Raw genomic sequence first — 23,783 nt, 5'->3', positions numbered from 1 at the left:
TTCTTAAAGAATGACCTCATCGATCTGGTGCCTCCCTGTCCGATACGGTTCTGCTCCTGCTAGGGCACAGAATGAACTTTCTACCTCTCAACTGGAATTTACTAACCAAGTTTAAAAAAAGAAATTTGGGCATATATTATAGTGTTTTTCAATTTCCAGCTGTAACAAATGAGGAAAGACCATGCTTTTAAAAATGTGTTACTGTCGACTCATGGCCAGCTAATTTCTGAAAAGAGTTTTCTGTTTTGTTTGGTTCTTAGGTTAATTTAGGGGAGTGAGCACAATTACTGATAATGAGGTGGTTGCATATGTCTATATGTTGCATATGGTCTATAAGGTACAGGCTTTAGATTGTTAAATTCCTGAGGTGGTTATTGCTGTAAATTGGAGACCTTTTACCACGTTGCTCCCTTCTCAGCCAGCTCCTCATTTGCCTCTGGCGAAATGGTTTCTGTTTCTTTCCCTGCTTTCCCTTATAATTTACATAACAATTTTCAGATATATTAAAGACTCCTTAATTGCATTTCTTTTTGTTGATGGTTTTATGCATGCCACCTCTGAAAACCTCCCCATCCAGGTGGGCTGATTTAATTATGTAGAAGGGATTTAGCCTAAAGTTAAACTTTCCTTGGGCTCAGCTGTTTACTCAGTTAAACTGTAACTGTCTTTGAAATTTCTCAAGGGCAGGCATCAACTTTAAGGATGGGAACAGTTCGGAGGGTGGAAAGAACATGAGTTCTGGTCTCCAAAGATCACTTATTCACTAGACTCCTGACCTGAAGCAAATCATGAATTTCTTCCCATCTGCAGAAAGAGGCATAATCCTATCCTCTACTTGGGCAAGGGGCACTATGGGATACTGGCCACATTTAGGGAATGCTTGTTTTCTCTTCCTGACCCAGGACCCGTCTCTCCACCATATATCTCGGTGCACTTCATTGATAGAAAGGGTGGGATAGAGTTTGATTAATTTTTTTAGAAGGAAAGAGAGTAACCAGGGAGTGAAGCAAAATAGACATATTAAACACCTATTATAGGTTTGAAGTTGCTTTCTTTTTTATGGAATATTAAACGATATAGGTTGCTTTTAAAAGGATTGGGCTTGGCATATTCATATAAAAACAGGGCCTTTAGAGTGGGTAACAGTATTTTCTTTGTTTTTTTTTACACCATGTACCAAATGGTGCTGCAAACTGTCGGAATCAGAATCTGGACCTTTGTGCCCAACCAGGGTCCAGGAAGAGGCAGGATGGGTGGGATAGAGACCCAGCCCCAGAGGATGCTGGCGTGAGCGGCAGCTGTCCCCATGGGAAGGAGGCAGTACCCCACGTAGGCGGATGGGGGTGACTCTGGTTTGGGACTCTTTTCCAGTCACTGCCCTCCCTGGTGGCCCAGGTTGATGATGGAAGTAGCACAGAGTACTGGGGGTCCTCGGGGGAGGTGGTCCTGGCCCAGCCCGGGAATCTGGGAGGGCTTCTGGGAGGAGGTGTGTGAGCTGGGTCTTGCGGGGGGGGGGGGGGGGGGGGGGGCGTGGCAGAGGCAGCCTGCAGAGGGAATGCCTGTGCAAAGACAGTGTGACACACACAGGTGTGCTCTGTGTGACAAGATGAGTGCTGAGGCCAGGACGGGGCTGGGGGTGCCTGGGTCTGTGAGGAAGGGCTTTCCCAGCAGCGGGAGGCCAGTAGGGCGATCTTCCCCAAGCTTCCAGGACCAGGAGGGCAATATGGCCGGCTGATTGGCTCTTCGGCAGCTGCCAGGAGACCATGTTCAGATTCATTTTGGTATAATTTACATACAGTGAGATGCACAGACTTTAAGTGCACAGTTTCACCAGGTTTGATAAATGCAGATCTCCAGGATGTCTCACAATGTATAGAACTTTTCCATCACCCCAGAAAGTTCTCTCGGCCCCTTCCCATCCCATCATTTGCCTGTTACCTCACCCCAAACAGCCTCTGAATGAGTTCTGTCTCCGTAGATTAGTTTTGCCTTTTGTAGCACATCATGTAATTCTTTAGTGTCTGACTTTCACCCAGCAAAATTTTCTGAGGTTCACTCCTTCCTTTTTATTGCAAAATTGAATTCCATTGTCTGGCTGCACTCCAGTTTGTTGATACGTTCTCCCGTTGAGTTTTGGTTATTGTGAATAAAGCTGCAATAAGACTCTTATTTAAGATTCGAGTAAACATCTAGTAATGGAATTGCTGGATTATAGGATAGAAGGATGTTTTATGTTTTCAGAAACTTCCAAATCGTTTTCCAGAGTAGTTGGACCATTTTCCACCCCGATGAGCAACGTAAGAGCTTCCCACGTGCTCCCAGCCCTCACCACCCTTTGGTGTTGGCAATCTCTTTCATTTGATCTCTTCTGGAGGGTGCCAGTCAGTGGTATCTCGTGATAGTTTTAGTTTGCATTTCCCTAATGACCATGATGTTGAACATGTTTTTCTTGTGCCTATTGGCCTTTTGTGCATATTATCTGGCCTACTTATTTTCTTAATAGTATCTTTTGATGAACAGAAGTTTGGAATTTTTTTTTTAAGGTTTATTTATTTATTCCCTCCCCCCACCCCTGCCACTTGTGCTTGCTGTCGTTCTTTTGTATCTGCTTGTCTTCTCTTCTCGTCTTCTCTTTAGGAGGCACCGGGAACTGATCCTGGGACCTCTGACATAGGAGATGGGCATTCAATCGCTTGAGATACCTCAGCTCCCTGGCTTGTTGTGTCTCTCATTGAATTTCCTCTGTGTCTCTTTTTTGTTGTGTCGTCTTGTTGCGACAGCTCGCTCTCCTCAGTGCAGGCCAACTTTCTTTCACCAGGAGGTCCTGGACACTGAACCCAGGACCTCCCATCTGGTCGACGGGAGCTCAATCACTCGAGCCACATCCGCGTCCCTGGAATTTTAATCAAGTCTTAGTTATCTTTTTTTTTTCTTTGATGGGCAGGGCTTTTTGTGTCCTCTTTAAGAATATATTCAATTAGCTTTTTTTTTAAGCCTTATGCTTTTTTTTTTTTTAAGGTTTATTTTATTTATTTCTCTCCCCTTCCCCCCTTTGTCTGCTCTCTGTGTCAATTTGCTGTGTGTTCTTCTGTGTCCACTTGCATTTTTCTCAGACAGCACCGGGAACCTGTGTCTCTTTTTGTTGTGTCATCTTGCTGCGTCAACTCTCTGTGTATGCAGTGCTACTCCTGGGTGGACTGTGTTTTTCATGTGGGGCGGCTCTCCTTGTGGGGTGCACTCCTTGTGCATGGGGCACCCCTACGTGGGGGGACACCCCTGCGAGGCACGGCACTCCTTGTGCGCAGCAGCACTGCGCGTGGGCCAGCTCACCATACAGGCCAGGAGGCCCTGGGTATCGAACCCTGGACCTCCTATATGGTAGGCAGACGCGCTATCAGTTGAGCCCAAGCCTTATTCTTCTTGCTTTTAAGCTTAGTCTACAATCTATCTGAAATTAGTGCTTGTGTGTGGTGTGGATTAGGCATTGAGGCTCTGTGTTTTCCGTGTGCATGTCCGGTTTTTCCAGCCTCATTTGTTGAAGAGACTTTCCTTTCTCCCTTGAATTACTTTGACACCCCCCCCCCCCTTGCTGAAAATTGTGAGTGGGTCCATTTCTGGGCTCTCTGTCCCATTGATCTATTTGTCTTTCCTTCCCTAGTATCACATTCTCTTGCTTACTGTAGCTTTCTAGTAATTTTTGAAATTCTGAAGAGTCACTTGGAGGGTCAGAAGTGCAGGCAGGACAGTGGTTTTTATTTTTGCCTTTTGGTAAGGGACTATTTTGTTGTAGAGCTTTACTTGTCATTTGGGAGAACTTTTGGGCCCAGCTCCTAAGATGTTGCCTGATTCTGCCAGTTGTCTAATTTCTAGAATTTGAAAAGCGAGAGGTTATGCATGGGTGAGAAGGGAAGGGACCTGCTTGAAGGGTATGCAGCAGGTTTTCCTGTCTTGGCTTTTCAACCTTGATAGAAATCAGGGGCTTTCTGGGGAAACCTGCAGCTCCCCCACAGAAAAACTAAGAAATTGGATTCTAAATTTAAACAGGAAAAGAAAAGAAGAAGTTGTTATAAAATGGCTGTAAGATACTAGAAAGCTCACAATCCTATCAAGAAATATGGATAAGTTCTAATTCTGTGATTTTTGAGAAACATTTGACGTTTTAAAAATTTGAGTTTCTAAAAATAAAAGTGCAGGCAGGAGAGAGGCAGTTAGATGGCGCTGCAGTGTGCTGACACCAGCCCGGAGGAGGCTGTGGGGATGGAGAGCAGAGGCAGATTTAGGGGGATAGCAAAGAGGAAAAACCCGCGGGGCTTGTAAGGACTGGCTTTTCCCCCGGAGACCAGCAGGAGTCTGCTTTTAGGAGAGAGGAGTGATGGACAGGCTCAGGGACATGACACCCTTATAGCCCTGGCCCGTGATTTTCAATGCCTCCTGTAGGGGTAGAGAGAAACCCCTTTTGAATTCTGCTCCCTGTTGTTATTTCTGAGTTAGGCGGTGGGCGACTGGGCAGTGCATGGCTTATAGGAAGACCTCCCTGGGGGCTCTGTCCCCGCCCCATGGGGCAGAAACTGCCTCAGCAGGGCCCTGTGCCAACTTGGGATGTCCAGGCTGGGGGACCCTGTCCTGGTCAGGAGTGAGCCCTGCTGCTCCACAGTCAGGGAACCAGGCTCAGGCAATGCCGGGAGTGTGTGCGCTGGCGTTGGGGGAGCTGGACTGAAGTCCTGGTCCTGCAGTTTAATAGCTGTGTGGCCTGAGCACGTGCCTTGACTCACTCCGTCACCGCGAATGCTGAAATAGTCCCTGTGGATCCAGTGAGCAGCACAGTTGTCAAGACTCAAGAGAGGAGGTTTGGGACCCCGCAGCCCAGCCAGACTACTTTCCTCTTTTCCTCCATCCATCGTTTCCTTCCTTTCCCCTTCCATCCTATTCTCCCTCTCAGCCTTGCCTTTTCCCCTGAGCATATTAAAATTTTAATAGTATCTTGGAGATTTGGGTTTGTTGTAATAATTAACAATAATGCCCAATACAGTGGCATAGTCCTTTATTAAATCATGCAGCTGCAGGGGGAACACGGGGGTGTGGTAATAATAACTCATTCCTGTAGACCTGCCCTCGCTGCTTCATATCCATTCTTTAATCTCCATGAAAGCTCTGGAAGGTGGTCTTACCATTGTAGCTTTACAAGTGAGGAAGCACAAGTTCTGGCTGCTTGGTTCCTCTGGCTCTAGTCACTCAGCGACCTCTCAGGCGAGGGCTTGGTCACAGGGGCTGAGTGGCCACCCATTGTCTAGGCCCGTGACCCCTTAAGGAGGGCTCCATCTAGACACTCTCCTCAGTCCTTGCCTGGTTCTGGAATCTGGGCCTGGGTCAGGTTACAGGTGAAGCTTTTGAGGTTGGAGATAAAAGGAGCCGCCTCTGGTGGCTCCTGCTCAGCACCCTGAGCTCTCCCTGGAGCTCCGACAGGGCCGACCCCAGCACCTGTCAGATTGTGGCCTCCTGGGAGCGCTGCCCTCTGAGGCAGGAGCCTTTGGGCAGCCCCACGGCATGACTCCCATTGTATTCTCCAGGGATGGGGCCCCCAGAAATTGGGCTCTGGGGTCCCTGAGCATCTTGTTCTTTAGACGCTCCCGGTCTATGGGGGAGACAGACCCACTTCAAAACTGGGCAAAAGAATTGACGGCTCCTTCACAAGAGAGCAGATGCAAACAGCCAATAAACGTATGAAAAAATGCTCAATGTCATTTATCACTAGGGAAAGGCAACTTAAAACCACAATGAGAAACCACTCTACACCCATCCAGAATGGCTAAAATGGAAAAGACTGACGGTGCCAAGTGCTGGCGAGCACGTGGAGCAGCTGGAATGCTCGGCCGCTGCTGGTGGGAATGCAGAGTGGAATGGCCACTTGGGAAAGCAGCTTGGGGTTCTTAGAATGCTCCACATACCCTTACCCTGTGACTCAGCCGTTCCGGGCTCACTCTGGCTGTCTCTGCACTCTTTTCCTGTTGGGTTAGGTATCGGTGGGCCCCCTAGAAATACAGACTCTGGGAAAGAGCTCTGGCTTTGGAGTCTCCCAGACGGAACTTCGAATTTTGGCTCCACCGCTTGACAGTTCTTGTGACTTTTTGAACCTCAGTTTCCTTTTCTGTAAAATTGGAGCTAAACGTATCTTCCTCTCAGCATTTTATTCTCTGAAGAATTGGGTCAGATGAGGCCCACCCTGAAGTGAGTGGTGAGAGTGGAAGTTCAAGGAAGTGGTTTTGAGGCGGCCCGACAGGTCCTCTCCAGCGAGCCCAGGCTTAGCGCAAGTGCCAGACATGCCTGTTGGTTCCCCGGCTGCTAAAACAAAGAGCAAGCAGTGGGTCGGCCTACACCACGGGAACTCGCTAGCTCACGGTTTGCGGCCAGGAGAAGTCCCAAACCCAGGCGTCAGCAGGCGATGCTTCTTCCTGGAAGATGTGCCCAGGGTCTGGCTGCCCGCAGTCCTTGGGGCTCTTTGACTCCTCTGTCACATGGCCATGCCCTCCCCTTTCTCTTCCAGGTTCTACTGACGTGCGGCTTCCTGCTCTGCCATGGCTTCTTTCTGTCTGCTTTCACTCTGCTTATAAAGGAGTCCAGGAATCGAATTAAAGCCAGCCTGACTCAGCAGGGCTGCCCCTCAGCTGAAGTAGACCCTATTTCCAGTAGGGTCACACCTACCAGCATGTGCACCGAGACCGAGAACACCTCCAGAGAGGGGGACACGGTTCAGTCCATCACACCCTGCCAGGGGCAGCCTGTGGCTTTTCCAGTCTCAGGTGGCTTGTCACCTGAGGATGCCTGGGCGCTGCTGCCATCCCCGGCCCCTCTGCTCAGCACACGTGCCCTTGTAGGTCGCACACCACTGGCTCCCGCCTGGCCTGCAGTGCCTGCCCGGCCCGCCTCCACTTGCTGGTGGGACAGGGAAGACGCGCCAGCCTCTCACCATTTCAGCTCTGCTGTTTCTACAGGAACCAAAGTCTGGGTGGGGCTGCGGCCCCAGTTCACTTTTTAAAAAAATTTAAAATGTATTTTGAACGTGATTTTCCCTTCCACGGTCTTTGAGAAAGAGAAACCTGGTGTTCACTGCGCCATGCCTGAGGGCCTTAGTTTCTTGGCTCTCGGTGGAGGCCAGGGCCCCTCCTCACCCGCGTGCTGTCTGAGCCGGGCTGGGGGCCCTGTGCTTGCCTTCCGACCCGGGGCCTGGGCGGCCTCCACGCGTCGCTCCGCGCCAGGGTGTCTCTCTCTTCTGAGCTACCATAGGCCCTGTCAGGCGCCTTGGCATGGTAGCTGGAGAAGTAGACCGGAGAGCCCCAGGATTCCAGCCTGGATGGGCCTTAGAGGGCCGGTCACAAGAACCGGGAAACCCGAGAGGTGCCATGTGTCCGGTTACCACGCTGGAAGTGGAGCTGCGTCTCCCGAGTGGCCCTGCTTGCTGGGCTCTTGGGTGCAGTCAGCCGTAAGGACTTTGAAGGTCTGTGCCACACGGGCCAGGTGGTGGGAACAAGCCGTGCGAGACCCGGTGCCGGCCCTCCCCAGAGACCTTACGCCACCACGGGGTAGACTCGGGCCGGGCAGTGGGGGTGGCCGCGCAGAGCTGGGCTGCTGCGGCCGTGCCTGGAAGTAAGGCCTCGGCCCCCGTGGCACGTCCAGCCCGCTCTCCCCAGCCCACCTTCTCCCTGCTTCGCCCTGCTCAGGTACCGCACCTGGAAGCAGAAGGGCTCTTGGTTTGTAGTGTGAATGCCAAGCTGATCTTGTGTCTTGTAGGGTCCTGTTGGCAGGAGAATCCCCCCATAAGCCTTTCTCTGGTGTATTCTCAGGCATTTTAAATATCAGAAAATCTTTTGAGAACTTATTTTCCTACTTTTTTTTTTTTAAACCTTACATATGTCATAGGAAAATTTAGGGAGTTTTTAATTATGTTAATAGGTGTAGAAAACGTTTTTTCCCCACTTCTCCCTAATGCTTTCTAGAGATATAGGCTTCTGTTAGAAGGAAGCCTTTTGTCTTTGGGCACTGTGCTCGGTTGAGGATATAAGTGGGGAGGGGCACAGGAGCTCAGGAGAGCTGACGGTTCTGTAAATAAAATGAGGTGCATTTGGAGTTTCTGGTGCCTTCTGTGGGAGGGAGAGAGGCGAATGAGCCTGAGCAGTGGTGGAATACAGCGTGTTCTTCGTTGACTCTTCTTTGAGACCCCCTAATATCGAACAAACAGTATGGAACCCACGAAAGTTTTTTCTTTCAATTTTTAATTTTGACATAATTTTAGACTTACAGAAAAGATGCAAGAATAGTATAAAACATTCTCACATACTCTTTTATCCAGAGTCTTCAGATGGTAATATTTTACCACATTGCTTCATATCTACCTACCTGTCATCACCTTACTTACCTACCTACTTATCTATCATCCTCTTTCTTTCTATTATCTAAATATCATTTGCTACTCCTCACTTTTCAACCTTTCTTTACTCATCAGTTTAGCATCCATTGATGATTCTTGCCTGAATCAGTTATCATGGGGGGGGCAGCTAAATGAGGAGTTTCTAATTCTGTCATTTCTTCTGCCTTTATTAGTTTTTTCTGTGTAAACCAGAGCTTCCACTCTTCCTTTATCTATTTTTATTAGTGTGGACTCGTGAATTCCTGTTTTATTCAGTGGTTTATAGTCCTGTATCGTTTAACTGATGCTTCTTTTGCCCTGTGTCTGGCCAGTAGAGGTCCCTTCAGGGTGACCATCATGTCCTTTTGACCTGTCCCCTCTTTCTTTGAGCACTTCTTTAGTTTCTCACAGCACAAGCTATTCTGGGCTCATTTTGAACTTTCTCTGCCCCAGCTCTGGAATTAGCAGTTTCTACCAGGAGACCTAGTTTCTTTGAGTGGAGAATGGTGTTTAGAAACTGAACTGTGGCTGCACTCGGTGAGCTCCTGGCTACGGGTTCTGTGCTGCTGGGTCTCTAGTAAACAGCTGGGAAATAGCTGCCTGCATGTCGTACTCGGTGCACGCAGGCGTGTGGCACGTCTGCGCCCCCATCTCTCTCTCCATGTCTGTCCATCTTAAAAACCACCGAGTCCATATAGGTTCTTCCAATTCCAGTCCAGCCACAAGCTTTACTCTGTTCTTCCCCCGTTCCATATTATAACTCCCTCTGCCAGTGAGAAAACTGGCTCCCAGACACCATGGCATATTTACTTATTTGCTCCATCCTAGAATACACTAAAAGTAGTTTGAGAATTGCTAACTGATGTCTCTGTGAAAAAAAGCAGCCTACCACGTAGAGTTTGGTATTTGGTTAGAGCTCTTTTATTCTTTAGTGGAAAAAAAGGAAAACTAAACTTTAAAACAAGTATTACATATACTCTCCTTACGGAAAAAGAGTAAAATTATTTTTAACTGTGTTCCTTAGCCCTGGAATTCATCCAGCACTGAACGAATGCCTCTTGTGTGCCCGCCTTGCCCTCTGTTGTCACGGGCTCAGCCCCCTGCCCGTCTCAGTGCACTTGCTTTCTTCATCTCACGTGCGGTTTGGTTAACTCGTTTCTGTTCATATTTCATCATAGGGTTCCCCTCCTAGTAGTTTGTTTTTTTCTTTGAGTGCATGAATTTTTGGTTTAAGTTCATTTGTTGTATTTCGCAGAAGGACGGAGATTTGCTGCTTTTCTGTGGGGCCATAGTGCAGGGAGCAGCAGCGACATCCTGAGGGTGTAAGTTTCCAGGAAGGAGCGGGGTCCTGGGGGGGCCAGGGAACCCACCATGGCTTCCGCATTGAAGCTGGCACCCGGCCCTGTTATCCTTTAGTGACCAGGCACTTTGTCTTGGTGGCCTGATTGCTCTTCCTAAAACGCCCCATACCCTTTGCTGCGTTTATGCCCATTTTACAGAGAAGGAATGAGAGGCTCAGGGAAGTTAAGTGCTTTCCCCTCCGCTGAGGTCAGACCCCAAGCCCCGTCTTTCTTCCCCAGCACACTATCTTGCTTGTTTTGTTAGGAAGTGTGAGTCAAGGGTGATGGGGTTAGCCTCATTCTCAGGGCTTCTTAGGGTGACTCTCTGAAAACGTTAGTCCTCCTGACAAAGGGAATGTAGCATTTTTCTGCTTGTAGGTAAATACCTTTATAACCTTTAGATTGCTCTTTTAAAACATTTAACTGCATTTTGAATTAAATGATCTTGAGTTTACAGTCTTTTGGAGGTGACAGAGGTTAAACAAATAAAGACACCATTAAATACGTAATTACAAATTGTGGTAGCTGCTACCAAGGCAAATAAAGGTGGGGGGGGGGGGAGGGGAGGAATAGAGACCTAATTTATATCTAAGGGCGTTTAAGAAACATCTCAGAGAAAGTGAGGTTGACGCTGAGACTTGAAGAAAGATCGTCCTTAATTGAAAAAAAAAGTTTGCTAATTAGAGAGCAGGCGTGGTGGCTGCCTGCGTCCCCCCAGCCGAGCTGTTCCCCGCTCCTGGCGGCCCACGTGCTCCTTTGCCCTTGGCTGCCCCCTAGGGGACATCGTGTGAAGGGGCCTGCTGCAGGGCTGTAAGAGCCGCTGCTCCTGCAGGCGCAGGGGTGGCGAGCAGGAACTGTCTTCCTGGCCCTGGCCAGGTGGGTGCTGCCCTCACGAACCCAGGACGGTGAGGACGGCTGAAGGGCTGGGACAGCAGGCCTGCAGGAGAGAAGACCCAAGGGCCACCGCAGAGCCTTGCTCAGGTACTGCAGCACTCTGTGGCCCAGGAGCAGCAGGGGCCAGGGCCGCCCGGAGGCTGAGCTTGCCTGAGCCCGGGCTGTGCCTCTGACTTGCTCAGGTGCCCAGCAGTGTGGACCCACGTGGTGGCCGCCCACCAAGGTGATGCCTCTGCCTTGCTGGGAGGGTCCGGGGGGCTGTTTGACCTGCCTGGACACTGCTGGTGATTCTGGCCTCAACCCTTCTCCATCCCTTCCAGCAGCAGGAGTCTATGAAATTAGTCCACAAAGAGACCCACACTCAAGTAAATTTATTCTCATAACAAGATGGATTACTTCTGTCCCTGGATGGAGGGTCTGTGTCTTACTCATTTCTAACCGTGCTGGTATGGTATGCGGCATTCAGTAGGCATCCATTAAATGCTGAATGAATTATGGGCTAATGAATATAAAGTTAAAGCTAATTTTATTCTTTTTTTCTAATGGAGAGTAGATGCAATGCTTGCTCTAAAGTTTAGTTACCAGGAGAAAACGGATGAGGTCATTTCATTAGGCAGGGGAGGGGTGGACCGTGGGGCTGCGGAGGATTAATTCTTCCTTTCCCAGTGACGACTCTTGCTTAAATTTACAGCTTTATCCTCGACCATGAAAAGGCCTTGGACATGTCTGAATATTAAAGGGCAGTTCATTCTCCTAGAATTAACTTTCAAATTGAGAACCCTTTATAATAGAGACCAATCTCAGACTTTCATAATAAATAAAGCAGACCTTTTAAATTTGGACTTGAATTGCATGTTTCCCACATCCTGCCTCCACTTCCTGCCAAGGCTCTTATTTTACCTCCTTTGATGCTGACCTGCGGAGCCCAGAGCAGAAGCCGCCCACAGCAGCAGTACTCCCGCCACCCCCTCTCCCCGAGTGTGTGGACAGGGGCTCCCCTCCGCCACTTCTAGGTTTCCTAATTCTTTGTCTCAGAATTGGTTTTCCTGACTTTGTGGCACCAAGACTTCGGGTTGGTGGAGGCACTCTCCTTGCCCCACTGGAGCTTGGGGACCTGGCTACCATTTCTCTGATCTACAGGGAAGTTGTTGCCTGGTGTTCTGGAAATAACATGAGTACTGGATTTGTCTAGTCTGGGTTGTGATGTATGGTAAATATAAAATACATACCAGATTAAAAAAAAAATCAATTTTATTGATGCATATTAATAAAGCATACAATCCATCCAAAGTGTACAGTCAGTGGTATTTGGTATAATCACATAGTTGCGTTATTCATCACCCCAGTCATTATTACAGCATTCTCATTATTCCAATAGTAAGCAAAGAACAGATGAACAAAAAAATTCTACCCCTTAATATTCACTTCTCAATCTATGATTCCCCTCTGTATATTGTTTCCATCTCTCTAATTTATTTGTATTTATATTTTGTATTGATGGAGTCAAACAATAAGTAGTACCTTTTGTCTAGTTTCTTTCACTTAGTATATTTACTTTTAAGTTTTAACCCTTAATGGAAGATTAATATATTATTGTACTCTACTGTCCATATTTTGCTTTGATTGTATTTTTCCCTGATATTAACATCTTTTAACATTAACATACATTTGTGCAGTTTTAAAGAAAAAGTCTAATACATACAATATTACCCATACTCATGTTTCACATGAGGTTTCTCTATGTTGTACAGTCCCAAGTTACCTTTTTTTAGCTTTCCTTCTAATAATATATACATGACCTTAGACTTTCCCTTTCAACCACTGTCATACCCATGTAATAGCACTGCAACTTACAAACACTATGATGTGCTTTCACCATTTCCATTCATTTCCAAAGATTTATGAATAACATTTTTACCAGTTTTCACAGATTAAACCTCAGCTTTCCATTCTCCACCCTCATTCTATTTTCTGGTGGTGGCCTATATTCTAGTTGTTTACTTCATGAGTTTACACGGTATATTTAGTTCATAATAGTACAACCACACAGTATTTGTTCTTTTGCGTCTGGTTTGCTTCATTCAGTGTAACGTCCTCCAGGTTCATCCATGTTGCCCTATGCCTCATGATTTCATTTCTTCTTACAGCCCCATAATATTCCATTGTGTGTATATACCACAATTTGTCTAGTCATCGGTTGATGGACATCTGGGTTATTTCCCTCTTTTGGTGATTATAAATAACATTGCTATGAACATCGATGTGCAGAAGTCTGTTCATATCACTGCTTTCAGTTCTTCTGGGTTTATACCTAGCAGTGGTATTGCTGGGTCACATGGCAAATTTATATTCAACTTCCTTAGGAACTGCCAAACAATCCTCCACAGTGGCTGTCCCATTCTACATTCCCACTAACACTTGTAGTTTTCCATCTTTTTAATAGTGGCCATACTAATAGGTGTGAAGTTATAGCTCATTGTGCCTTTGATTTGCATTTCTCTAATTGCTAGTGATGTTGAATATTTTTCCATGTGTTTTTTCACCATTTGTATGTGATTTCCACATATTTTCTCCCATTGAGTTGATTGCCTTTTCACCCTTTTGACAAAGTCCTTTGAGGTGCAAAAGTGTTTAATTTTGAGGAGGTCCTATTTATCTGTTTTTTCTTTTGTTGCTCATGCTCTGGGTGTAAGGTCCAAGAACGACCACCTTCCACAGTATCTTGAAGATGTTTCCCTCTATTTTCTTCCAGTAGTTTTATGATCCTGGCTTTTATATTTAGGTCTTTGATCCATTTTAAATTGATTCTTGGATATGAAGTGAGATAGGGGTCCTCTTTCATTCTTTTGGTTATGGCTATTCAGTTCTCCCGGCACCATTTTTTGAAGAGACTGTTTTGTCCCAGTAACATGGACTTGGTTGGTTTGTCAAAGGTCAGTTGGCCATAGAGATGAGGATCTATTCATGGACTCTTAATTCTATTCCATTGATCAAATGTCTATCTTTATGCCAATACCCTGCCATTTTGACCACTGTAACTTTGTAATATGTTTTAAAGTCAGGCCGTGAGAGTCCTCCCACGTTGCTCTTCTTTTTTAGGATGTCTGTGGCTATTCGGGTACCCTTTCTCTTCTAAATAAATTTGGTAATTGCAATTTCTATTTCTGTAAAGTTGGCTGTTGGAATTTTGATTGGTATTGCATCGATTCTATAAATCAGCTTGGATAGGATTGACATCTTCATGATATTTAGTCTTCCAAGCCATAAACATGGAATGTCTTTTCCATTTGTTTAGGTTCTTTTTAAATTTCTTTTTTTTTTTTTGTTCAATATTTATTATTTTTTTTTACACTTTTTAAATTAAAGTTAATAGATCACAAAGAATGTTACATTAAAAAGGTCTTTTTAAATTTCTTTTAGCATTGCTTTTTAGCCTTCTGAATATAGGTCCTGTACTTCCTGTACATCTTTGGTTAAATTGATTCCTAGGTATTTGAGTCTTTTTGTTGCTATTGTAATAATGTAATTTTTTTCCTGATTTCCTCCTCAGATTGTTCATTACTAATGTACAGAAACATTGCTGATTTTTGTGTGTTGGTCTTGTATCCTATCACTTTCCTGAACTCGTTTATTAGCTCAAGTAGCTTTGTCATAGACATTTTGTAATTTTCTAAATATAGGATAATGTTAGCTGCGAATAGTGAGTGTTTTACTTCCTCTTTTCCTATTTGGATTCCTTTTATTTTTATTTTTTTTCTTGTTAATTACTCTAGCTGGAACTTCTAGTACAATGTTGAGTAACAGTGGTGACATTGGGCATCTTTGCCTTATTCTCAGTCTTGGTGGGAAAGCTTTCAACTTTTCCCCATTGCGTATGAGTTGGCTGTGGGTTTTTGTATATGCCCTTTGTCATACTGAGGAACTTTCCTTCTATTCTTATATTACAAAGTGTTTTTTAATCAAGAAAGGATGCTGGATTTTGTCAATTGCCTTTTCTGTGTTGATCGAGATGATCATGTGTTTTTTATTCTTATTTTTTATTTAACTCCTCACCCCCACCCCAGATAGTTCTCTTGTCTCTCTGCTCATTGTTTGCTTGCCTTCTCCAGGAGGCACTGGGAACCGAACCCAGGACCTCCCACATGGGAGGTGAGTGCCCAATGGCCTGAGCCACATATCCTGCCCATGGACTGTGGCATTTCCTGGCTTGTGGCATCTGCTTGTTTAGGCATCTGCTCGTTATGGCAGGTGAGGCATCTAGCTCATTGTGGTAGGTACAGCATCTGCTCATCTTCTTTAGAAGGCACTGGGACGTGAACCCAGGACCTCCCATGTGGTAGGTGGTGCCCAACTGGTTGAGCCACATCTGCATCCCAATCATGTGTTTTTCTTCCTTCAATTTGTTAATGTGGTGTATTATGTTAATTGATTTTCTTGTGTTGATTCAGTCTTGCATACCAGGAATAAATCCCACTGGTCGTGGCACATAAGGCTTTTAATATGCTGTTGGATTCGATTTGCAGGTATTTTGTTGAGAATTTTTGTGTCTATGTTCATTAGAAGATTGGTCTGTAATTTTCTTTTCTTGTAGTACCTTTATCTGACTTTGGTATTAGGGTGAGGTGGGCTTCATAAAATGTGTGGGTAATTTTCCCTCCTCTTCAATTTTGGAAGTGTATAAACAGCATTGGTGTTAATTGTTCTTAAAATGCTTGGTAGAATTCACCTGTAAAGCCATCTGATCCTGGATTTTTCTTTGTTGAGAGATTTTTGATATCTGATTCAATCTCTTTAAATGTGATTGGTTTGTTAAGTTCTTGTAATTCTTGTAGTATTAGTGTAGGTTTTTTTGTGCATTTCTAGGAATTTATCCATTTCATCTAGGTTGTCTACTTTGTTAGCATACAGTTTCTCATAATATTCTCTTATGATCCTTTTTATTTCTTGGGCATCAGTCATAATGTCCCCCTTTCGTTTCTGATTTTATTTGTATCTTCTCTCCCTTTTTTTTTTTTTTTTTTACTTTGTTAGTCTAGCTGGGGGTTTGTTGAATTTCTTGATCTTCTCAAAGAACCAGCTTTTGGTTTTGTTGATTTTCTCTATTATTTTTTTTGTTCTCAGTTTCATTTGTTTCTGCTTTCATCTTTATTATTTCTTCCCTTCTGCTTGATTTGGAATGATTTGCTCTTCTTTTTCTAATTCTTTCAGGGTATTCAGTTAGGTCTTTGATTTTAGCTCGTTCTTCTTTTTTTAATGTAGACATTTAGAGCAATGAATTTCCCTCTTAGCACTGCTTTTGCTGTATCTCCTAAGTTTTGATAAGTTGAATTCTCATTTTCATTCATCTTGAGATATTTACTGATTTCACTTAAAATTTCTTCTTTGACCCACTGATTGTTTAGGAGTGTGTTGTTTAGCCTCCATATATTTGTGAATTCCCCCCTTTCCTATTATTAATTTCCAGCTTTATTCCATTAAGATCTAAGAAGGTGCTTTATATAATTTCAGTCTTTTTATAATTTTTGAGACCTGCTTTGTGAACCAGTATGTGGTCTATCCTGCAGAAAGATCCATGAGCACTTGAGAAGAAGGAATAACTCACTGATTGTGATGCTCATTTATCGTATTGCCTAAGTTTTTTGTTTCCTTGTTGACTTTCTTTCCAGTTGTTCTATCTGATGATGTGAGTGGTGTGTTGAAGACTCCAACTATTACTGTAGAGATGTCTGTTTCTCCCTTTAGTTTTGCCAGAGTTTGCCTCATATATTTTGGGGTACCCTGGTTAGATGCATAGCTATTTATGACTGTTACTTCTTTCTGATGGATTGTTCCTTTTTAAAATACATAATGGGTATCTGCATCTCTTATAAAATTTTTGTATATGAAGTCTATTTTGTCTGATATTAGTATAGCCAACCTGCTCTTTTTTGGTTACTGTTTGCATGGAATATCTTTTTTGAACCTTTCACTTTCAGCTGATTTGTATCCCTGGATCTAAGGTGAGTCTTTTGCAGACAGCATATAATTTTTTTCTTCTTCTTTATTTTCTTTTAAATGTTACATTAAAAAATATGAGGTCCCCCCTACACCCCTCACCTCCCCCCCCCCCACCTCTCCCACATCAATAACCTCTTCCATCATGACGGCACATCCACTGCACTTGGTGAATACATTCTGGAGCACTGCTGCACCAGATAGACAGTGGTCCACATTGTGGTCCACACTCTCCCCCAGTCCACCCAGTGGGCCACGGCAGGACACACAACGTCCAGCATCCGTCCCTTCAGCCACCACCCAGGACAACTCCAAATCCTGAAAATGCCCCCACACCATATCTCTTCTTCCGTCTCCCTACCATCAGCAGCCACTGTGGCCACCTCTCCACATCTCTACTACAATTTCTTCCCTTATTAATCACAGTAGTTCCCAGCAGAATACCAATAAGTCCACTCTAATCCATACTCCATCCTGTGTACCCTGGGGTGGTTATGTCCATCATCCACATAGATGATGGATACAATTCTCCTGCTTGCAGCTGTAGACACTCTTGGCTCCCTGGTGTTGTGGTTGACCCTCTTCACCTCCTTGTCAGCTGGCCAGGGTAAGTCCAACCAACCAGAGGGTAGGAGCCGCAAGTCTGCTGAGACCCAGGGTCTGACCATCACATGGACAGTCCAGAGATTCAGGTCTCCTGAGTATACACCAACCCAAACGCCAACCACAGGTCTGGTAAAAGTAACAGAAGAAGCATGTGTAGAAAGGTCATATCTGAGTCCAACTCCATCACACTCAGGAACACAAACTCCAAAGTAGGCCCAACTGACATGGCCCTGAACTCCAGATCCATCTGCCATGACCATTGAACCTGTGGGTCTCTGCAGCCCTCAGGAGCACCATCACCTGGATTTCCATCTGCCTTGGCTGTCTCTGGTACCCTGCTGAGGTGTGCATAAGCATCACCCCTCTGATGACCTCCCAACTCTTTTTTGGAGACTCAAAGGCATATAAACTCACTTGTCCTTTCCATTTCCTCCTTCTATCCAAAGTCAAAAAGCAGTTTTTAATACCTGATATTACGTGTAGGCTGAGATATTCTGCCAGTCTGAGTTGACCCCTTTATTCAAGGTCTTTTTCTAGTTACATCATCAGCTGGTGCTTGGTAGTAATCCCTCAGCACTAGGGAGGCTCATCCCTGGTAGTCATGTCCCATGCTGGGGGGAAGGCAATGCATCTATATGCTGAGTTTGGCTTAGAGAGTGGCCACATTTGAGCAACATGGAGGCTCTCAGAAGGTAATTCTGAGGCACCCCGCAGCTCTAGGCCTAGTTCATATTTCAGGCACACAGCCTCATAATTGGAGTCATCAGTATCAAGGGCTCATAGTTGGACCATTCAACTTTGTTGGTCTTTGCCATTGCACTTGGGGGATTGTTGCTGTTCCATTGGGGAATGTGATAGAACTCCCCTGGCCAGGAACTCAGCACTCTTTCAGCTGTCATCTCCAACTGAAACCACTATGAAAATATCAAAAACTTTCTATGTACCCCATATACCTGCCCTGGAGAACTCCCTCCCAACCATGTGCCCCCACCAATAACACCCCACACAAGTGCTCCTCCCCTGCCATAGTTGAACCTCTCTGTAGTCCAAAACTTCTTCAAAAAGGAAGCCCAATATATTGCCAGTTCCATTAATAGTAAAATGGAATATAGTGATGTGTTTGAAGGTTAGATATAGAATACATAGTAATTTAGAAAAATTAAATAAAGGAAAAATAAATTGGGGCATCAAAAAATGAAAAAGTGAAAAAGCTTTGTTTTTGACCTTTTGCCTTCCATCACTGCTATAGAGTTACCCTGTATGTACAGTGGCAAGGCAATTTCTTCCATTTCTTCCTCAGTGTCTACATCCTTTCTAGACAGCATATTGATGGCTTTATATTTTTTCATTCATTCTCTCAGTCTGTATCTTTTGATTGGGGAGTTTAACCCAGTCACATTAAATTACATTACTATAAATAAATTGTTTACTTCCACCATTTAATTTTTTTGCTTTCTATGTCATATTTTATTTTTGTCTGTCTTTTTACTCTTTTGGTTATTCTATCTGATAGTTTTCTCTTCTGTACTCCCCTCCAAGATTTTCTCTCCTGTCTTTTTCTTTGGGACTGTAAGACTCTCGTTAATGCTTCCTGCAAAGCTGGATTCTTTTTTAAAAATGAATTCTTTCAGTTTCTGTTTATTTGTGAATATTTTAAACTCACCTTCATATTTGAAGGACAGTTTTCCTGGATAAAGAATTCTCAGCTGGTAGTTTTTCTCTTTTAGTATCCTAATTATATCATGCCACTGTCTTCTTGCCTCTGTGATTTCTGATGAGAAATCCATGCTAAGTCTTACTGGGCATCCCTTGTATGTGACAGTTTGCTTCTCCCTTAATCCTTTTAGGATTTTCTCCTTATCTTTGGTGTTTGACTTTCTGAGTAGAATGTGTCTTGAAGTAGGTTTATTTGGATTCATTCTGATTGGAGTATGCTATGCTTCTTGGACATGTAAATTAGTTTCTTTCATGAGAGTTGAGAAATGTACAGCCATTATTTCCTCAAATACTCTCTTCCCCATTTCCTTTCTCTCCTCCATCTAGAACTCATGAAATGTATGTTGTTGCACTTCACGTTATCATTCAGCTCCCAGAGCCCCTGCTCAATTTTTTCCATTCTTTTTTCTCTCTCTTCTCTCTTTAATTTCAGCTGTTCCTGTCTTCTGTATTATTATTTTTTCTTTTATTTTGAGTCTGCATTGTATGCCTCTAGTGTGTTTTCGATCTCATTTATTGTCTTTCATTCCTTATAAGCTCTGATATTTTTCTATTCAGGTTTTCAAATTCTTTGTTCTTGCTCATTGTCCTCTTGATGTCCTTTAACTCTTTAGCCATATTGCATTTAAATTTGTTGATTTGATTTAGGAGATTTATGTGAACCTCATGGATTAGTTGTCTCAAATCCTGTATCTCATTTGTGGCTTTGATATATTCCTTTAGTTGGGCCATATCTTTTGTTTTCTTAGTGTGGCTTGTAATTTTTTTGCTGATGTCTAGGCATCTGATTATGATGATGAGTTTACTCTGATGCTCAATTTCTCTCCCTTGCATAGGGATTTAGTGGTGGGAGGCTGTGTGTTACTGCTGTTCTTTGATTCTTGGATCATTCTCTTCTAGCTGTTTAGGATTACCCCTGTTTAGTTGCTCAAATCTGGACCATGGATCCAATAATGGGTTGCAGACCCACTTCCAAGGGTCTTGGGGCAGGGGGCAGTAAAAGCCCAAAGAGCCTCTCATTTGTTTACTTTTAATTTCCTCACTTGCACTCCCTTGGTCCACCAGGAGACGGTGCTTTCCGGCAGACTTCTCAGCTTAAACCCTGGTTGGAATGTGTTCTCTGCAGCACACAACAGCAACTATGTGACAGAGGATCCTGCTGCTAGGCTGTTCAGAGCCTCTCAATGCAAACTTTCTCAGAGCCTGTTTTCCAACTTTGCCGGCAGCCCCCACTCTTTTCCTGGGTAGTAAATAATTCCACTTCCCTCTGCGCCCTCATCAACCAGTCTTGGTAGTAGGGAGGTGAATGAGAGGGTCGATTCTCTCTAGGCACTTGCTGGCTCCCAAGGCAAACAGTGGTGTGGCCCCTGCTGGCCCGGAAGGGCATGTGGGATCCAGCAGACCAAATCTGTGGGCCAAAAACGGAGTCAGCCTTAGGCTGCAGCTCCTCTTTGCCCTTTCCTGGAAGGTGGACCCTTTGTGTCCCCCTTTGTCTGTAGCTCCTGGCCAGAGGCTGAAGAATTCAAAGTCGCCTGCTCTGAAGGAGGGGGGACCTCACAGAATTTCCCCAGTGGCATTCTTTTCCTTTGTCCCTCTCTCTTCTGGGTGGTCTCTAGCCTTCCCCTCTTGCCTTAAATCCTAGAACATTTTTTTCCAGGCCATTTGTGCCTGTCCTCTAGCCATTTTTTCTGGGAGAGAAGTGAGTCCAATTTCTCTCTAATCCTCTATCTTCCTGGAAGTCCCCCCTACTAAATTTTGAAGATTTAGTAAATGTGAATTTAAATGAGAGTGTTTAAAAATCAATTTTTAGTCAATTTTAAAAATGGATTGCCAGTTTAAATGATAATATTTTGTATATACTGGCTTAAAACATTATTAAAATTAATTTTAGGGAAGCAGATGTGGCCTGTCTCCTCCACCCTCGGAAGTGGCCTGGGAGGGGCACCTGCCTTCCGTCTCCAGGAACCGTGCCTCGTACATTACAGGAACAAGTGTCTGTTGACTGAATTCTCCCTTGTCTTACAGGCTGCTGTTTCCCAGCCTGTTTACCCAGTAGATGGTAATCTTCTGGAGACAAGGAAACACTTCTCATTTGTTTTTGTCTTCCTCACAGTGCCTACCGCTTGACTTTACCCGTACTAGGTGATAATTTCCTGTTTGTGGAATTAAGACATGGCCCCAGCAGGAACACGGGATTGAACAGAATCAGGTGTTTCTAAGGACTTCGTTCCGTCTAGTTTGGACTCTCACCTTGGTGGTGTAACATTAATAGGCCAGGTGTAGCAGTGGGGAGAAGAACAGGCAGCATCTCTTCAAATGTGCCAGGCACTGTGCATGGTGCTTTACTTGAATTCACTGCCTTCATCCTTTTTTTTTTTAAAAAGATTATTTATTTTTGTCTGCTCTCTGTGTTTGTCTGTTATGTGCTCTCTGTGTCTGATTGTCGTCTTTTTTTTTAGGAACCGAACCTGGGACCTCCCATGTGGGAGGGAGGTGCCCAATTGCTTGAGCCACCTCTGCTCCCTGCTTGTTGTGTCTCTCATTGTGTTTCCTTGTTGTGTCTCCTCATCGCGTCATCAGCTCACCGTCTTGCTTGTTTTCTTTAGGTGGCACCAGGAACAGAACCTGGGACCTCCCATGTGGTAGGTGGGTACCCAACTGCTTGAGCCACATCCGCTTCCCCCACTGCCTTCATCTTTAAACAGTCCTGGGAAGCAGAGTGAGGGTATAAAGGTCCACGTCTAGCCAGTAAACGCAGGCTCTGGTGGCCGTCGCTCCTTCCATTCCTTGAGGAAGCTTAAAGCCCCTGGCTTCTGGCACTGGAATCCGGTCTCTTCCATGGAACAGGTAACGCGAGCAGAATTTGATGGTTCCTGGTGGAGAGGAAGGAGGCTGGGCTAAGCATCAAAGCAGGGCTGCGTGACCCTGAGCAAGTGACCTCTCCCAAAATTGTTCCGGTTTCTTCTGTGAACAAGAATCCGCGATCCTACCTCCCAGTGGCCTCTGACCACTTACCCAAGCCCCGGTCAGTGTCTTGCACTCATGGGATATGAGTCCTGGCTCCTTTTCCTCCCTTGGTTCCCCACCTCCTTTCTCCCCTTCCTTGTGCTCCTTTCTCTGCTCTGTTCCTTAGGGTTCAGAGTCCAGATTTCTACTCTTCCTTACTGTGGCTACCTTCTTGTTAGTATTGTTGCTTTTAAGAGCTGCTGATTTGCCTGTGTCCTTCATTTCTCTAGGAAAAGTGTGTGTGAGGTGGTGTCTGTGTGTGTGTGTGGTGTGATGTGGAATGTGGTGTGATGTGGAATGTGGTGTGATGTGTGTGGTGTGATATGGAGTGTGGTGTGATGTGTGTGGTGCGATGTGGTGTGGTATAATGTGGAATGTGGTGTGATGTGGAGTGTGGTGTGATGTGTGTGGTGCGATGTGGTGTGGTATAATGTGGAATGTGGTGTGATGTGTGTGGTGTGATGTGGAGTATGGTGTGATGTGTGTGGTGCGATGTGGTGTGGTATAATGTGGAATGTGGTGTGATGTGTGTGGTATGATGTGGAGTATGGTGTGATGTGTGTGGTGCGATGTGGTGTGGTATAATGTGGAATGTGGTGTGATGTGTGTGGTGTGATGTGGAGTGTGGTATGTGGATTGTGGTGTGATGTGTGTGTGTGGTGTGATATAGAGTGTGGTGTGCGGGGTATGTGGTGTGATGTGTGTGCTGTGGTATGATGTGGTGTGTGGTGTGATGTGGAGTAGTGTGATGTGTGTGGTGTGTGTGGTATGATGTGGAATGTGGTGTAATGTGTGTGAGGTGTGCAGGGTATGTGGTGTGATGTGTGCTGTGGTGTGATGTGTGTGGTGTTTGATGTAATGCAGGGTATGTGTGATATGTGTGATATGATGTGTTGTGTGTGATGCATGTGTGGTATGTGTATGATGAAGTATGTGTGATGTAGCATGTGATATGTATGTTGTATGGAAGTGGTGTGTGATGGGTGTGGTGTGATGTGTGTGTGGTATGTTGTGATGTGTGACTTGTGTGTGGGATGTAGTATGTGTGTGATGCAATGTGTGGTGTGTGTGATACAGTATGTGATGTGTGTGGTGGGTGTGTGATATAATGTGCATTGTGTGATGTAGTGTGTGTGGTGTAATATGTGTGGTGTGTGTGTCTGAGTGTGTTGTGCTCCCACATTGGCTGTTGTACCAGTTAACACCTGTGACGGGGACAACAAAAGCCACTGGGACCTGTAGGCCCCTTTAGTCAACCAGCCAGACCTTGTGGACTAAAAGCTGACCGGTGCTCTTGAGCCTTTGTGCCAAGTTAGCAGCCCCCCGCCCCAGCCTCCCGGCACGCCCTCGGGGGTGGCGATGCCCCCCTTGAGCGAGTGCCTGCAGGTTCAGGAAGGGAAGGTTGCTCCCAAGGGGCCGGTGTGGGGCGCGACCCCAGCTTTCTGACCCCCGCCCAGGGTGAAAGCTGGTTTTAAGGCAACTCCAGCCACACAAAGGAAGCAAAAGAAAGTAAGACAAAACAACAAAAACCAGAACCGCGGAGGTGTGGTGGTGGGCCCGCCCATACTCTAAATGGAGCGGGGGTGTTGGCTTTTCAATTATAAAATTTCCTCTTTTTAGGAGGTACCAGGGATCGAACCCGAGACCTTGTGCATGGGGAGCAGGTGCTCACCCACTGAGCTACTTGTGTGTGGGCTTTGGATTTTTAACATGAGAACAGTCACAGAAAACTGGCTCAACAGGGGCACGCTGTGGGTAGGTGACTGTTCCCGGCCGCCTTGGCAACGTGCAGAGGAGGCGCTGCCGTGCCGGCGCTCTGCGCAGGG

The 23,783-nt window shown here is 45.3% G+C and overlaps 1 protein-coding gene across 2 annotated transcripts in view; it reads left to right on the top strand.

The window, feature by feature from the left end:
* The window catches only part of ZFAT (zinc finger and AT-hook domain containing), a 249,843-nt gene that overhangs the window by 2,425 nt on the left and 223,635 nt on the right, over positions 1–23,783 (top strand). Inside the window, exon 1 of one of the 2 annotated variants that reach the window (XM_058276080.2) lies at positions 10,518–10,722. The exons of the other annotated variant lie outside the window; for it this stretch is intronic. The gene's annotated coding sequence lies outside the window, so the exon portion shown is untranslated. Of the gene's footprint in view, positions 1–10,517; positions 10,723–23,783 lie in introns of those variants that run through there. 2 annotated transcript variants of the gene reach the window in all.

The sequence above is a fragment of the Dasypus novemcinctus genome, chromosome 14, assembly GCF_030445035.2.
Source record: "Dasypus novemcinctus isolate mDasNov1 chromosome 14, mDasNov1.1.hap2, whole genome shotgun sequence".
Classification (NCBI taxonomy): Eukaryota; Metazoa; Chordata; class Mammalia; order Cingulata; family Dasypodidae; genus Dasypus; species Dasypus novemcinctus.
This window is presented reverse-complemented; position numbering and strand designations above follow the sequence as displayed.